The sequence below is a fragment of the Salvelinus namaycush genome, unplaced genomic scaffold (assembly GCF_016432855.1).
Source record: "Salvelinus namaycush isolate Seneca unplaced genomic scaffold, SaNama_1.0 Scaffold41, whole genome shotgun sequence".
Classification (NCBI taxonomy): Eukaryota; Metazoa; Chordata; class Actinopteri; order Salmoniformes; family Salmonidae; genus Salvelinus; species Salvelinus namaycush.
In genome coordinates, this window is record NW_024061098.1 from 395,293 (window position 1) to 411,244 (window position 15,952).

Consider the following 15,952-nt stretch of genomic DNA (forward strand, 5'->3'; position numbering starts at 1 on the left):
TCTACTTTGGAAGATTCTGTACATTTAAACCATGTATTTTACTTACCAGATTTGATTAAAATAAAAGCAATAATAACATGTTTACTTATCTTTAAACAACAATAAAATATTTATATTATCATAGCAAACTGTTTTTATTGCTCAATTACTTGTATCTTTTGCATGAACTATAGGCTGACGTCATGACCATTGTTGATGCATTATGAGGCACAGTGAGTGACAGTCTAGATACTCCCAGCTGTGTTGATAGGATCATCATATTAATATTTGTGGGATAGATCGCACTTTAGAATGTTTATAGAAAGTGCTATATCTTGAAAATGTCACCGCTGACATGCATCTTTTTAAAATATTTCTAAATCAACAGCAGACAAATGAGCAATTAGTAAAATATCCCTTTTAGTGTGATTTTAATGTAATGATAACTACAATCTGTAGTTCTCTCAGGCTTCTCTTTTGTCATCAGTGAAATTACTACAATATGACAAAAGAGATGATAATTATGTACATAACAAACCCTGGCATTGTAGTGGCATTCTGGTAATGGTCAACTGATGTCCTTGGTCAGCTACCCCAAATATTTGTATTTTCTCTTCTTTTTTCATTGAAATGCACCATCTGAAATAATCTCCTGCCAATTTAAAAAATGTTTTTAAACGTCAGTCATTGTATTTTATCATTAAGTTGAGTAAGATGAAATCGAAAGGTAGTTTAAAGTTCTTGGTCCTTTATCCATGCATGTGCGTAGGGATGGAAGAGGGGATAGGATTTAAGGACGGATGACAGATGGTAATCTCACCAAAAATAAAGCAGGAAGTACCAGTGACTCGCTCAATACGGAAGTGGTCAGATGACGCGGATGCTGCACTACAGGACTGTTTTGCTAGCACAGACTGGAATATGTTCCGGGATTCATCCAATGGCATTGAGGAGTACACCACCTCAGTCATCGGCTTCATCAATAAGTGCGCCGATGACGTCGTCTCCACAGTGACTGTACGTACATATCCCAACCAGAAGCCATGGATTACTGGCAACATCCGCATCAAGCTAAAGGCTAGAGCTGCCGCTTTCAAGGAGCGGGAGACTACTCCGGACACTTATAAGAAATCCTGCTATGCCCTCAGATGAACCATCAAACAAGCAAAGTGTCAATACAGGATTAAGATTGAATCCTACTACACCGGCTCTAATGCTCGTTGGATGTGGCAGGGCTTGAAAACTATTACGGACTACAAAGGGATACCCAGACGAGAGCTACCCAGTGACGCGAGCCTCCCAGACTAGGTAAATGCCTTTTATGCTCGGTTCGAGGCAAGTAACACTGAAGCATGCATGATAGCAACAGCTGTTCTGGATGACTGTGTGATCCTGCTCAGTAGCAACATCGGTAGCTGATGTGAACAAAACCTTTAAACAGGTCAACATTCACAAAGCCACTGGGCCAGACGGATTACCAGGACGTGTACTCAAAGCATGCGTGGACCAACTGTCAAGTGTCTTCACTGACATTTTCAAGCTCTCCCAGAAAGAGTCTAATACCTACAGTTGAAGTCGGAAGTTTACATACACTTAGGTTGGAGTCATTAAAACTCGTTTTTCAACCACTCTACAAATTTATTGTGAACAAACAATAGTTTTGGCAAGTCGGTTAGGACATCTACTTTGCATGACACAAGTAATTTTTCAACAATTGTTTACAGACAGATTATTTCATTTATAATTCACTGTATCACAATTCCAGTGGGTCAGAAGTTTACATACACGAAGTTGACTGTGCATTTAAACAGATTGGAAAATTCCAGGAAAGGATGTCATGGCTTTAAAAGCTTCTGATAGGCTAATTGACATAATTTGAGTCATTTGGAGGTGTACCTGTGGAGGTATTTCAAGGCCTACCTTCAAACTCAGTGCCTCTTTGCTTGACATCATCATGGGAAAATCTAAAGAAATCAGCCAAGACCTCAGAAATAAAATTGTAGAGCTCCACAAGTCTGGTTCATCCTTGGGAGCAATTTCCAAACGTTCATCTGTACAAACAATAGTACGCAAGTATAAACACCATAGGACCACGCAGCCATCATACCGCTCAGGAAGGAGACGCGTTCTGTCTCTTAGAGATGAACGTACTTTGGTGCGAAAAGTGCAAATCAATCCCAGAAGAACAGCAAAGGACCTTGTGAAGATGCTGGAGGAAACAGGTACAAAAGTATCTATATCCACAGTTAACGAGTCCTATATCGACATAACCTGAAAGCCCGCTCAGCAAGGAAGAATCCACCTCTCCAAAACCGCCATAAAAAAGCCAGACTATGGTTTGCAACTGCACATGGGGACAAAGATCATACTTTTTGGATGTCCTCTGGTTTGATGAAACAAAAATAGAACTGTTTGGCCATAATGACCATTGTTATGTTTGGAGGAAAAAGGGGGAGGCTTGCAAGCCAAAGAACAACATCTCAACTGTGAAGCACGGGGGTGTGGGTGCTTTGCTGCAGGAGGGACTGGTGCACTTCACAAAATAGATGGCATCATGAGGGAGGAAGATTATGTGGATATGATGAAGCAACATCTGAAGACATCAGTCAGGAAGTTAAAGTTTGGTCGCAAATGGGTCTTCCAAATGGACAATGGCCCCAAGCATACTTCCAAAGTTGTGGCAAAATGGCTTACGGACAACAAAGTCAAGGTATTGGAGGGGCCATCACAAAGCCCTGACCTCAATCCTATAGAAAATTTGTGGGGAGAACTAAAAAAGCGTGTGTGAGCAAGGAGGCTTACAAACCTGACTCGGTTACACCAGCTGTGTCAGGAGGAATGGGCCAAAATTGTGTGGGAAGCTTGTGGAAGGCTACGCAAAATGTGTGACCCAAGTTTAACAATTTAAAGGCAATGCTACCAAATACTAATTGAGTGTGTGTAAACTTCTGATCCACTGGAAATGTGATGAAAGAAATAAAAGCTGAAATAAATCATTCTCTCTACTATTATTCTGACATTTCACATTCTTAAAATAAAGTGGTGATCCTAACTGACCTCAAATAGGGAATTTTTACTGGGATTAAATGTCAGGAATTGTGAAAAACTGAGTTTAAACGTCTTTGGCTAAGGTGTATGTAAACTTCCGACTTCAACTGTACATGTTTCAAGCAGACCACCATAGTCCCTGTGCCCAAGGAAGCGAAGGTAACCTACCTAAATGATAACCGCCCCGTGGCACTCCCATCGGTAGCCATGAAGTGCTTTGAAAGGCTGGTTATGGCTCACATCAACAGCATCATCCTGGTCACCCTAGACCCACTCAAATTCACCTATCGCCCCAACAGATCCAAACATGATGCAAACTCAATCGCACTCCACACTGCTTTTTCTCACCTGGACAAAAGGAACACCTATGTGAGAATGCTGTTCATTGACTACAGCTCAGCATTCAACACCATAGTGCCCACGAAGCTCATCACTAAGCTAAGGACTCTGGGACTAAACACCTTCCTCTGCAACTGGATCCTGGACTTCCTGACGGGCCTCCCCCTAGGTGGTAAGAGTAGGCAACAACACGTCTGCCACGCTGATCCTTAACACTGGGGCCCCTCAGAGGTGTGTACTTAGTCCCCTCCTGTATTCCCTGTTCACCCACGACTGCGTGGCCAAACACGACTCCAACACCATCATTAAGTTTGCTGACAACACAACAGTGGTAGGCCTGATCACCGACAACGATGAGACAGCCTATAGGAAGGAGGTCAGAGAACTGCCAGTGTGGTGCCAGGACAACAACCTCTCCCTCAATGTGAGCAAGACTAAGGAGCTGATCATGGACTACAGGAAAAGGCGGGCCGAACAGGCCCCCATTTAACATGGCTGTAGTGGAGCGGGTCGAGAGTTTCAAGTTCCTTGGTGTCCACATCACCAACGAACTATCATGGTCCAAACATACCAAGATAGTCGTGAAGAGGGCACAACAAAACGTTTTGTTTTTTGGCGTGGGTCCCCAGATCCTCAAAAGGTTCTACAACTGCACAATCGAGAGCATCCTGACCGGTTGCATCACCGCCTGGTATGGCAACAGCTCGTTTATCTGACCGTAAGGCGCTACAGAGGGTAGTGCGAACGGCCCAATACATCACTGGGGCCAAGCTTCCTGCCATCCAGGACCTATATAATAGGCGGTGTCAGAGATAAACCCATACAATTGTCAGAGACTTCAGTCACCCAAGTTATATACTGTATTCTCTGCTACCGCACGGCAAGCGATACCGGAGCACAAAGTCTAGGACCAAAAGGCTCCTCAACACCTTCTACCCCCATAAGACTGCTGAACAATTCATAAAACCACCACCGGACAATTTATATTGGATTGGAAGTGGATTTAACCGGTGACATTAAGGGATCATAGCTTTCACCTGGTCAGTCTGTCATGGTTGTTTTTTACACTTGGTACATATGCTGCATTTGTAACAAAGTGGGGAAAGGGAATTTACCACTATATACAGTGCATGTGGAAAGTATTCAGACCCCTTGACTTTTTCCACATTTTGTTACATTACAGCCTTATTTGAAAATAGATTTTTTTTTAAATAAAATAAATCCTCTACACACAATACCCCATAATCACAAATCAAAAACAGGTTTTTAGAAATGTTTGCAAATGTATAAAAAATAAACTGAATTATCACATTTTATATAAGTATTCAGACCCTTTACTCAGTGCTTTATTGAAGCACCTTTGGCAGCGATTACAGCTTAGTCTTCTTGGGTATGATGCTACAAGATTGGCACACTTGTATTTGTGGCGTTTCTCCCATTCGTCTCTGCAGATCCTCTGTCAAGTTGGATGGTGAGCGTCGCTGCACAGCTTTTTTCAGGTCTCCAGAGATGTTCGATCGTGTTCAAGTCCGGGCTCTGGCTGGGCCGTTCAAGGACATCCAGAGACTTGTCCCGAAGCCACTCCTGCGTTGTCTTGGCTGTGTGCTTAGGGTCGATGTCCTGTTGGAAGGTGAACCTTCACCCCAGTCTGAGGTCCTGAGAACTCTGGTGCAGGTTTTCATCAAGGATCTCTCTGTACTTCATCTTTCCCTTGATCCTGACTAGTCTCCCAGTCCCTGCCGCTGAAAAACATCCCCACAGCATGATGCTGCCACCACCATGCTTCACCGTAGGGATGGTGCCATGTTTCCTCCAGACGTGACGCTTGGCATTCAGGCCAAAGAGTTCAATCTTGCTTTCATCAGACCAGAGAATCTTGTTTCTCATGGTCTGAGAGTCTTTAGGTGCCTTTTGGAAATCTCCAAGCGGGCTGTTATGTGCCTTTTACTGGGAAGTGGCTTCCGTCTGACCACTCTACCATATAGGCCTGATTGGTGGCGTACTGCAGAGATGGTTGTCCTTCTGGAAGGTTCTCCCAACTCGAGCGCTGTCAGAGTGAACAAGGCCCTTCTCCCCTGATTGCTCAGTTTGGCCGGGCTGCCAGCTCTAGGAAGAGTCTTGGTGGTTCCAAACTTCTTCCATTTAAGAATGATGGAGGCCACTGTGTTCTTGGGGACCTTCAATGCTGCAGACATTTTTTGGTACCCTTCCCCAGATCTGTGCCTCTTCTCTTTTTTTTCTTCTACTTTAAAAAAAATGTTTAGCTTTGTCATTATGGTGTTGATTGCTGAGGAATATATTTTATTTAATCAATTTTAGAATAAGGCTGTAACGTAATAAAATGTGGGAAAAGTCAAGGGGTCTGAATACTTTCCGAAGTCACTGTATACATATTCTACATTGTAATACACTACCCCTACATGCCATTGTGTGCTGGAGTTATGGGTTTATTTTTCCACTGTAGGCCTACACATCCATAACTGAATTGAATGTGGGATGCATAACTACTTTTCCCTGAAGGAGGGAAACGAGGCAAAACATACAACTTCAATAGAAGACTTAAAATCATGCCTGACAAGACCAATGAAATCATAAGCGTATCCTATTATAGTGTGGATACAGGAGTAGCCTATTCACTAGAAACTTTCGTTTGTTCAAATTTCCGTCAGTGCGAAATAGCTAGAAAGCTTTCGTATTTCCACTTGGCTGCACCTACTGTTATGAGAACGATAAATCAAGTGCAATACCTGCGTCGATCTGTGACGAGCAGCAACACACCGGAAAGCTTCTAGCCTACCGGAAAGTTACAAGAAGAACAAGAATGGTTACCTCATCCGGTCATGTGACATTTGTTGTTTATAGATTTTTCGCCCACACCAGATGTCTGGACCTTGGACAGGTAACAGGTAGGTCGCCAGTTCGTCCCTTGTTGTCAGAAATACAGCATGCATACACATTTGTTTTGTGTTTGTTAAAGTGTTTGGTTTAAAAAACGTGTTAAACCAGTAAGGAAGGTTACGTAACTAAGGTGAATAAAGAAAGTTGCATACACAACATAGAATGTAGGAAGAGGAGGAAGGGAAGCGCTACTAAGGTACACAATAGTACATTTTGGTAGATAGAAGGTGCTCTTTGGTAAAAGGGGTAAATTGGTCATTAAAAATAAAGGAGGACCAAGGCACTCTTAATATAATTAATTAAAATGCCTTTATTAGTATGGCATGTTCAATAGAAACAAAGTTGTTTTTAAACTGACGCGTTTCGGCTGCATGGCCTTCGTCAGGGAGTACAAGAAAAAAAGAATGTCCTCTTTTTGTACAGATTTTCCAATTGACCCTAATTGGAAGAGGGAGTGGTTACAAAATTGATTGGACACACCTAGTAAGCAATAATATACACATTAAAAGGTGAAATACTGTAGCTATGTTATCATAAACATACAACTCCAAGTTAGAAGTATCAGAACACTTAGAAAGGTAGTTCTAACCTTACATATTACTGGGAGAAGTGTCAAGAATAAGAAAGCAATATATTCCATAGTACACTAGAACACAGCAAAACATGAACAACAGTCTAAACATAGCTGAGGGCAATTGAGCAAAAATGTCCACTAGATGACAGCAAATGAATCTATCACGACCCTACAGGAAGGGTGAGAAATCCATATCTTCATTTAAACCAGGGTATTTAGTGGCCTGTAGTTTGTAAATCCAAAAACTTTCCCATTGGTTTAACTGTTTAAGACGGTCCCCTTTTCTAATAGAGGCTGGAATATGATCAATACCCATAGCTTGTAGGGAGGCAGGGTTGCCATGGTGTAAGGACTTGTAGTGCCTTGCCATGGGGTAGTCTTCATTGCCTACCCGTATGGCGTACTTGTGTTCCGCCAAGCGGTCTTGAAGGCGTCTCTTTGTCCGTCCAATGTAGAACACCTTGCACTGTGGACATTCCAATCTATAGATGGCATGAGTGGTTTTGCAGTTAATGAAATGCTTGATGTAATACTCCATTTTGGAAGCTGTGTCAACAAAATACTTATTCTGTGCAATATTTCTGCAATGGTTACATTTAAAAGAGCCCTTGGGTTTGTGGTCAAGCCAAGTTTTGAGAGTCACCCGGAAGATAACTGTGGACTAATTTGTAATTTAGGGTAGGTAACAAGTCGTACATTACCGGTAATGTAACCCCTACAGCTCCCATACGTGCATAAATATTCCCAACACAACCCCAGCACCACAGCGTTATGATTTATCATTGCTTTTTGTTTGTCAAAGTAGACCCCACATGGCACAAATGTGAATTTAAACATAGACTCCGTGATATGACCTGAACACGGGCATCAATGATATTGCCCATTGAGCATGAGGCACAAGGATGCACTTGTTAGCATCCTTGTGAATTTCTACACATGTTGGCTGTGTGAGTGAGCCAGAACGTGGGTCTACTGCAGGTGCCTTTCCTCAGCTGACAAATCACTTCAACTTATGTGAAAATAGGCCGGTCTAGTACCATCTACCCACAGCACATAATACATTACATGCAGGTATGATCCCACCTTTCCCTGTCTCTAACTGTTGTCTGTCTCTGATGAAAATACATATTTAACAAAAGGAGAGTCAGAATTCCAGCAAATCTTTTGAATTAACCTTTTTATTACCAATTTTTTTCAGCTCCAAGGGCCAGTACATCAAGAGCCAGACTAGTGCAACATTTTGGGCCAGTCACTGAGGAGGAAGAATCAGGTATTGATGAGCGATTGAATATATTAATCTATACAATTCCTTGTTATTCAGTGGGCTTGTAATTCATTTATTGTATTTTTATTAAATCTGTCATTGGTAGTTGAAACAATAACAAAGCACACTCCCCTCCCCTGTTTTGGTTAAAAGCTGAGTGATGGGGTTGGCGAAATGTAACAGCTTTCAATTTATTGACAGCTATTATTGCAATAACTTACCATCAATGTTATTAAAAAAATAGTTTTAACCATATATCATTAATATAAATTCAAAAATGGCTTTATCAACTTCTGAATGCCCCTTAAGTCTAATCCTTTTTTGCACATCTTATTTTAGAGAAAAGGACCAGTGGATTGGAATCCACTCCAGTTTTAAACATTGATGAAGAAATAGGTATGTTTAAATGGTTTAACTTTCAAAATTGTGGTCATCTTGGTGTTACTGAATTATACTGCACTACATCTTTATTTTGACAGTGATGCAACATTTTTAAATGTGTCTCAAGTCTCCAGAATGTCGGATTTGAGATCAAATGTTTATGAGGTTACAGTACAGAATGTCACCTTTTGTTTCAGGGTATTTCAGGGCAATAACAACATCCTGGCAGAGCTTTTTCATCCACATTTCCTTTAATATGAAGCAATCTGCCATTCCACATTATGGAGTTTGTCTTAGTTGAATTCATTTACAGAGTCGTTCCTTTTGTAACCACTGTCTGTAATTGTGAAAGCTGGAAGCATTTGCCTTTGAGGAGAGTTTACTCTGTAGTCAAAATACACAGAGTGTACAAAATATTCCTAATATTGAGTTGCACTCCCTTTTGCCCTCAGAACAGCCTCAATCCGTCAGGGCATGGACTCTACAAGGTGTCGAAAGCGTTCCACAGGGATGCTGGCCCATGTTGACTCAAATGCTTCCCACAGTTGTGTCAAATTGACTGGATGTCCTTTGGGTAGTGGACCATTCTTGATACACACTGGTAAATGTGGATCGTGAAAAACCCAGCAGCGTTGCAGTTCTTGACACAAACCGTTATACCTGGCACCTACTACCATACCCCTTTCAAAGGCACTTAAATATTTTGTCTTGCCCAGTCACCCTCTGAATGGCACACATACACAATCCATGTCTCAATTGTCCCAAGGCTTAAACATCCTCCTTTAATCTGTCTACTCCCCTTTATCTACACTGAAGTGGATTTAACAGGTGACATCAATAAGGGATCATAGCTTTCACCTGGTCAGTTTGTCAGGGAAAGAGAATGTTTTGTACTCGGTGTGTTTTTGCTGTTTTAAGAACATTCAGAATTTCTATTTGACGATGGGATCAAGTTCTATTGTTTGATATTCCAATTTAGACTTTACTCAATATTTTGTTCTGCCCTGCAATTGAATTTACTGTAGAATCAAAGTTGATGTTTTTGGCTTGTCACACCATAGATTGTGCAGAGATATATTTGCTGTCACCTACTTACAGCCCTATGTGCGTTTTAATAGATTAATTATATGATATTCTTAATTTAATCCTTTTCCCAATTTTTGTGTTTTCAAAAAAGCAATACTTCATAGAGAAATTAACATCCTCCTAGCTGACTTAGAAGACCCTGAGTGTTCAAATCCTGCTGTGCCTGGTGCATCACACAGTTGGAGTGTGAGGAAGGAACTCTCACAGGATAGGTGGAGGGAGTCCAGGCCTGAGATTGTAGATTCTCTGCTGGCTGCAGAGCATGCTTCTCAGAAGATCTGTCAGTCATGCAATGTGAAAAGGGCTATTCTGCGATGTAGAGACTGTCTGCCGAAACAGCTTTACTGCGAAGACTGCGATTTCTCTACACATGCAAAGTTCCCCCCTGCACAACAGACAGTCCATGATCGAGGGGTTCTACACGCCCCTTCCTCCAACTACAGCCATATCTCTCCACAGTGATGGCAAATATGCACTTCATGAACAGGGTGTGTTTTTAATTTTTTTTGCGGTTGAATGTATTATATCAAAGTTCAAATGTATTCTTGTTTATTGTTGTATGTAAATATTGTCCCTAGATTGTTTCTTACCATTGGATGTACCAGAGGTGATATGTGGTTGCCTGACAAGCACCATCCATGTTGGCCCTGGGAAACATATCATCCTCGTAGGAATAAATAGTATGTGCAATATCTACAAACAGTGATGTAGCAATGCAATGTAAAACAACATTAATTCAGACTGCATTTTTTCCTCAAGGTTGCTACAATGTCACAGTGCCTGTGCTGACCTGCACAACTTGTCTTAGCACCTGGACAGCAAACTTGGCAGATCTGATAAAGAATGGGTACTGGCCTGCCACTGTCAACTGTGACACCATATACCAGGTAGATCTGTTCGGCTCTTTTGAGGAGCTGAAAGTGTCAGCCCCAGGAATGTCCCGTCTGGCGTTTATGTGGATTTTGGAGCAGCGAACTGACTTCTTTGGCAGGGTAACAATCAATTATACTCAGCTTTACCAATGTCTGACTTCAGGTTAACTATGTTACATTTTGTTACAACACTTTGTGTAACGACTTTATTTCCAGTACTATAACTATGTTAAAACTTCAGGTCTCTTGCTACAGTATGTGTTAGCCTCCTGCACCACTGTCCTGCCATGCACCTTATCTGTGCCCCTCTTGCATCCAATATTTCTGCTCTTTACAACATAAGTACTCGTCCTACTTTTGCATTGGCTTTCACCTGCTTTGCTGTCAACGCTGTACTGGCGCTGCTTTAACTCAAATCCAGTCAGCCATAGTGAATTATAGTATGTTTTGTTTATACTATTGTAAGTTATTTCATATATTTTCTATATGTATTTTTCCCTTACCAGAACGGAATGATCTGTGGGGACACTTTTCAAAAAAGCTTCTTTGAGTGGACGTACTGCCGCTCTGAAATTGATCAGGTCTGTGATATACAGGACTTTGACTGCCCAGCCTGTTCACCCAGCATGCTTGCAGTGGACGGGAACAAGAAGCTGTATCGATTCAGAAAAGGGTATGTACTATTCATAATTTATCAAATAACACCGTACTCTATATCATTTAAACAATCCAAATAAGGTTTGCCTTTTCTTTGTCCAGTGTGAACGTTTTCAAATGCAGTCGAGGTCATTTTTAGCTTAAATGTTTTGAGTTTGTAATGAAATGAATTATCAACATTGTCAAGTGTCCCACAATCAGTTACTGAGGTTGATTGCTATTTCATATGTCATATATTTAATGTATTTCACCTATCCTTTCAAGGACTGATGACAAAGAATTCTTTGGTGGTGTATTTATCTGCAAGGATGAGGATGTGTCTGACTTTGTGAACTATGTCCATACAAAGACTAAACATGTACGTTTCCTGTGTATCTTCTAATCTGTGAAATAGGACTGGCCTCGGGCCATCTGACTCAAAGGCAGACTCGTTATACACTATTCCAATAAAAACATATCATTTTGGAGAGATGGTAATCCTCTCTCTTCAAGTCCAGGGTCGTTACACCACTTCCCTCTGTTCAGAAATGCAACACACTTTACAAGTGCTTCTTTTTGACACTCAATCTCCAACTTCTGATCTCCATTGTAGCGAACACAGGGGGTAGCTCAGCGCCCTCAGCTAGATTTTAAAAACCTAACCACTGTCCCGTTAACACTCCCCCCCCCAAAACATATTTCCTACCTTATACTCCCTTGTCTAGGGTTATGGAAAAGGGGTATGTGGAGCATCCTAGTGGACAGCAGCTAAAGACTCGGCAAGGAAAACAAACGACAAACTTGATGAAGAGGGATTCGACGTTGCCGTCTGCCGCCACGGAATACTTCTAAGGAGCCTCAACATGATGCGCGGAGAGATATTTGCGTGCAACACTGTTCTTGCAGAAGGAATTGTCTGGCAGCAGGAACATACAATTCATGTGTACGGATGTGATCTGCAAATTTTGGCCATACCCGACCAAAGTTGCCCATCATTGTCCAGAGCTCGCCACTCTTCTAGACATGAAGCTACTTCTTTCCGTCATGCATGCAAAGGCACATCGTTTGAAATGTGAGGTAAGTTTTTCTTTATTAAACTGTTCAAAGAGAATTTCCAGCTTCAGTCCTTTACAAGGCTTCCCATTTAGATGTTTGTTATTCACATAATTGCAATATTAAGTCAATATTTTTTTTAATGTAGATTAAGTGGGGAGGACGGAATCAGGAAGGAGCTGGCACAACTCTGGGGGAGGTAGTGGAACAAGGGAACAGCTTCAATCTGTTCCAAGCAAATGTCCAAAGGAGGTAAACAATTTGTTTAAGGTTGTTCTATTCAGCTATGTTAATACTTATTTAAGTCATTGACTTATCTGGAATAAGGAGTTCTATTTGGCTTTTCTAGCAAGAACAGACATGCTAACCATCCAGGCCATGGGGTGGAACAGAAGGAAGAAAAACAACTTGCACAGAGTATTGTCCAGAAGATACTTGAAGGGGTATTGTGTGGATCAATACATTTATTTTAGAAGTATTATATCTATGCATTTAATTTATTTTAAAACAATTAATTATTCTGTTTTGTTTTTGTCATAATTCTCAGACAACAGCAAAAATCCAGGAGGAGACCCAGACTCTCGAAAAGTTTAAGAGTGATTTGGGTGTAGGTGATGAGACTGTACAACTGGACAACGGCAGTTCAGCAATGGGCTAATACAGGTAAATGAATACAAAAAATAAATAATCCTAAATGTAACTCTCCTGGACTGTCACCTTGACGTAGTGGAGAGGCTTGCATACTCCAGTGACCCTGAGCGCTAACCCTTAGAGGGTGCATTCCACCGGCACGTGCAATCAAGCCGGGCAGGTGGAAGGGTAGGAGGCAGACAAAACATTCCCTGGTTCTCCAGGTTGGGGCTCACTCACCCCCCACATAACAAATAATTTGTTACAGAAACCTTCACAGGCCCTATGTTCCTCCAGGAAGTGAGTGCAACTACTCACCATTGGAGATACGTTGTTAATTTATAGATGTATTGTATTTCAGAGGAAACAAATGAGAACACGGATGGTCCCCTGGTACTACAGAGAATAACTGAAGTCCTGTTTCTTAGCATCAAACAAAGGAAACAGAACCTCTACAGTCAGACAGGTTTGTTACATTTCATGAATATTGAATTGCACTTCATTTCTCTTTCATTTCAAAGCCATGCAATTTAACAAATAATTCCATTCTCCTTTTGTTGTGATGACAGATGGATGCAAGAAAAGACTCTGCGCAGAAAGATATTGGAGGAAAAGGACAAATTGACAGCTGCCATAGAGGAGTACAACACCCTTGTACCAGATTCAGCAATACCATCTGTAGATGAGATCCTTTCCGCAGACCTTCATGCATGGCCTTGGAAGCTGCATGGACAAAGTAAGTAGTATGTTTGTGTGTCACAATAACTATGTCTCTGTTTTGCTATCTTTGTTTGTTCAGTTGCGCCAACACAGCCAGCACTGCCAAAGTTACAAATCCTCGTTGCATTCTTAGGAATTTACAGCTGACCTACTCACAAAGAAAATGGCCTTTGACCGGGTGATGCTCCTGAGACGGCTGAAGGAGGAAGAGTTAATTGTCCTAAAGGAAGTCAAGCAGCACTGGGAAAGCCTAAAGAGGGAATCGGAGAATGTGCAAGACCTTGCTTCACATGTGGCACTTGACTTAAGCAGGAAAAGTAGGGGAACTTTCATTAATATGTACAATTGATGTTGGCACCCTGTTATTGCTATTGTAATAAAGGAATACTTCATTATATTTACCCTACACATTACGATTGTTGGTGTTAGGCTGGCAATTGAATCAGTTGGAAGCTGGGAGCAGAGGTCTCTTCTCCATGCTTCAGAGGAGAGTCAGCAGCCTCAGAAGACACCAGGACTGTCAAACTGATATACATCAAAGCTATGGGCCAAGACACCTCCCTCCTAGAAAATAACTTCATAGATGACCTCCTGGAAGAGGACCTAGATGACATCTATGACAGCATCCACTACAGCCCTGATGACGAGGAATCTATCACAGACTGAAGGTGTTTGTTTGAGTGGGTGCAGTTTGCACTGGGTGAAAAGAGAGCACACATGCAAAACAAATGGAATCAATCTGCCTTCCTAAGGAAAAATTGTTTGATCATTTTATGGAAAATAAACGTTGATGTTTCCTCCTTGTTGACACTGTGATCATGTGGCACAGATTTGAGAAGGGCGCTATTACTGATTTTGCCCGGTTACATGACCAGGTCCGATGCACCCCTTTAAATGGACAATCTGCAGTTGCTACATCCACTTTTGGATGCTTGAAGAATATAATTTATAAATGCCTCATGAATACAGTTCACCTGCCGTACCCCATCAGATCCCAAAATATATATATATTTTTTCTGCTTGAATGTTTGTAAACAAAGTAAATGTAAACATACACTAGCATGTGTCAAAATAATTCCACGGGTGAGCTGGGTGTCTGTGGGTTTTCGCAACTCCCATAATTGATGAATTAAGGTCACTAATTAGTAAGGAACTCCCCTCACCTGCTTGTCTAGGTCTTAATTGAAAGAAAAAGAAAAAAAAACAGCAGACACTAGGCTCTCCATGGAATGAGATTGACACCACTGGACTGTAACATCGAAACATGGTGTAAACTATGGTTACATTTCTCCAGCCCCATCCCTCTGCTTTTTACAGAACCATTGGCGGGGAGAACGATTTATTGTTTCACCTGGTGATTTCCGATTGAAACATTAAACTGTAATGTACTGTGCTTGTGTGTGCTTATTAGTTTAGTTAATAAAAAACGAAAAAAGGTTATCCTTGTCTTCAAGTAATCGTTTGCATCCTGATGGAGCTACATTAGTCATGGGCTTTTAAGTCAACGATTCCTTATGTATGTATGAGATGTACAAATGCTTAACTAGTACTGAGTACTTTGACCAGTTACTTCTTTACTCTCAAGGAGTTTTCGAGAGGGCTACTTTACTTGTACTTGTGTACAAGAACTGACTCCCATCAGCTGCAGATGAAACCGGTTAGTTGAAAAATGTTGCCTAGGATCTACAGGCACTCGCAATGAATCATCAAAAGTATGGACACAGAATGATTGAAGTGATTATTGTATTTTATTATGCTGACCCAATTATGATCCATGACATATTTTGGGAAGAATATGTGTGTTAAGCTGCAAACTTGGAAATGTTCCTATTGAAATGGGGGTTGTCCCATCCTGAACAGGCCAGTTGCAAGTGACATACTCTTAACGCTACTATTAGCAACACCGTATTATTATTGAAATTAGATGAAAAAAAATGAAAGTTATGCAGGCAGGTCTGACATAGTGGGAGAATTGTGAACATGCACGTATATATCTGTGGTCACAGCGTTTGGCCACGTCTTGGTTTGGTCGTTCGGTCAGAGTTTGTTTTTGTTATGTGCGTCGCAATGCCCGTGACGTAATAGGCTATGTTTCTAAATTTTCTGATTACATTTTTAAACTACTCATAAATTATTCTTGCGCAATGTTACTTTCATTTGAATGTCGTAAACATTGTCGGATTCTATTAAATAATTGATGTAACAGATATATTCTTATGTTAAAGAAACCGGAAAAGTTGTGAACTACAAATGTGGCGCCATTTTGTAGTTTTTTACTAACCCTAACCGGTTTGTTTTTTATCAATATCTTCGACAATATCATTCTAATTGATGTGTAGAATGATCTGTACATTCATTAGGACATACATAACGCTGTACTGCATCAGCACATGCCAATTCAATGTCTGAAGTAGTGCACTTTTTGAAATGTGTTTTCGTCATAACTATTTAAGTTTGACATGTGTGATTATT

The 15,952-nt window shown here is 41.1% G+C and overlaps 1 protein-coding gene across 6 annotated transcripts in view; it reads left to right on the forward strand.

Annotated features, from left to right (window-relative positions):
- Positions 1-14,920, forward strand: part of LOC120041150 (regulation of nuclear pre-mRNA domain-containing protein 2-like) — a 62,565-nt gene extending 47,645 nt beyond the window's left edge. The window contains exons 12-24 of one of the 6 annotated variants that reach the window (XR_005475840.1): positions 8,037-8,108; positions 8,442-8,498; positions 9,661-10,057; positions 10,329-10,561; positions 10,948-11,114; positions 11,803-12,154; positions 12,279-12,382; positions 12,480-12,573; positions 12,678-12,793; positions 13,122-13,226; positions 13,330-13,496; positions 13,614-13,797; positions 13,910-14,920. The gene's annotated coding sequence lies outside the window, so the exon portion shown is untranslated. Of the gene's footprint in view, positions 1-6,208; positions 6,273-7,890; positions 7,910-8,036; positions 8,109-8,441; positions 8,499-9,660; positions 10,058-10,328; positions 10,562-10,947; positions 11,115-11,802; positions 12,155-12,278; positions 12,383-12,457; positions 12,574-12,677; positions 12,794-13,121; positions 13,227-13,329; positions 13,497-13,613 lie in introns of those variants that run through there. The other 5 variants (XR_005475843.1, XR_005475844.1, XR_005475842.1 and 2 more) reach the window with 5 other exon arrangements.
- Positions 14,921-15,952: the final 1,032 nt, after the last annotated feature.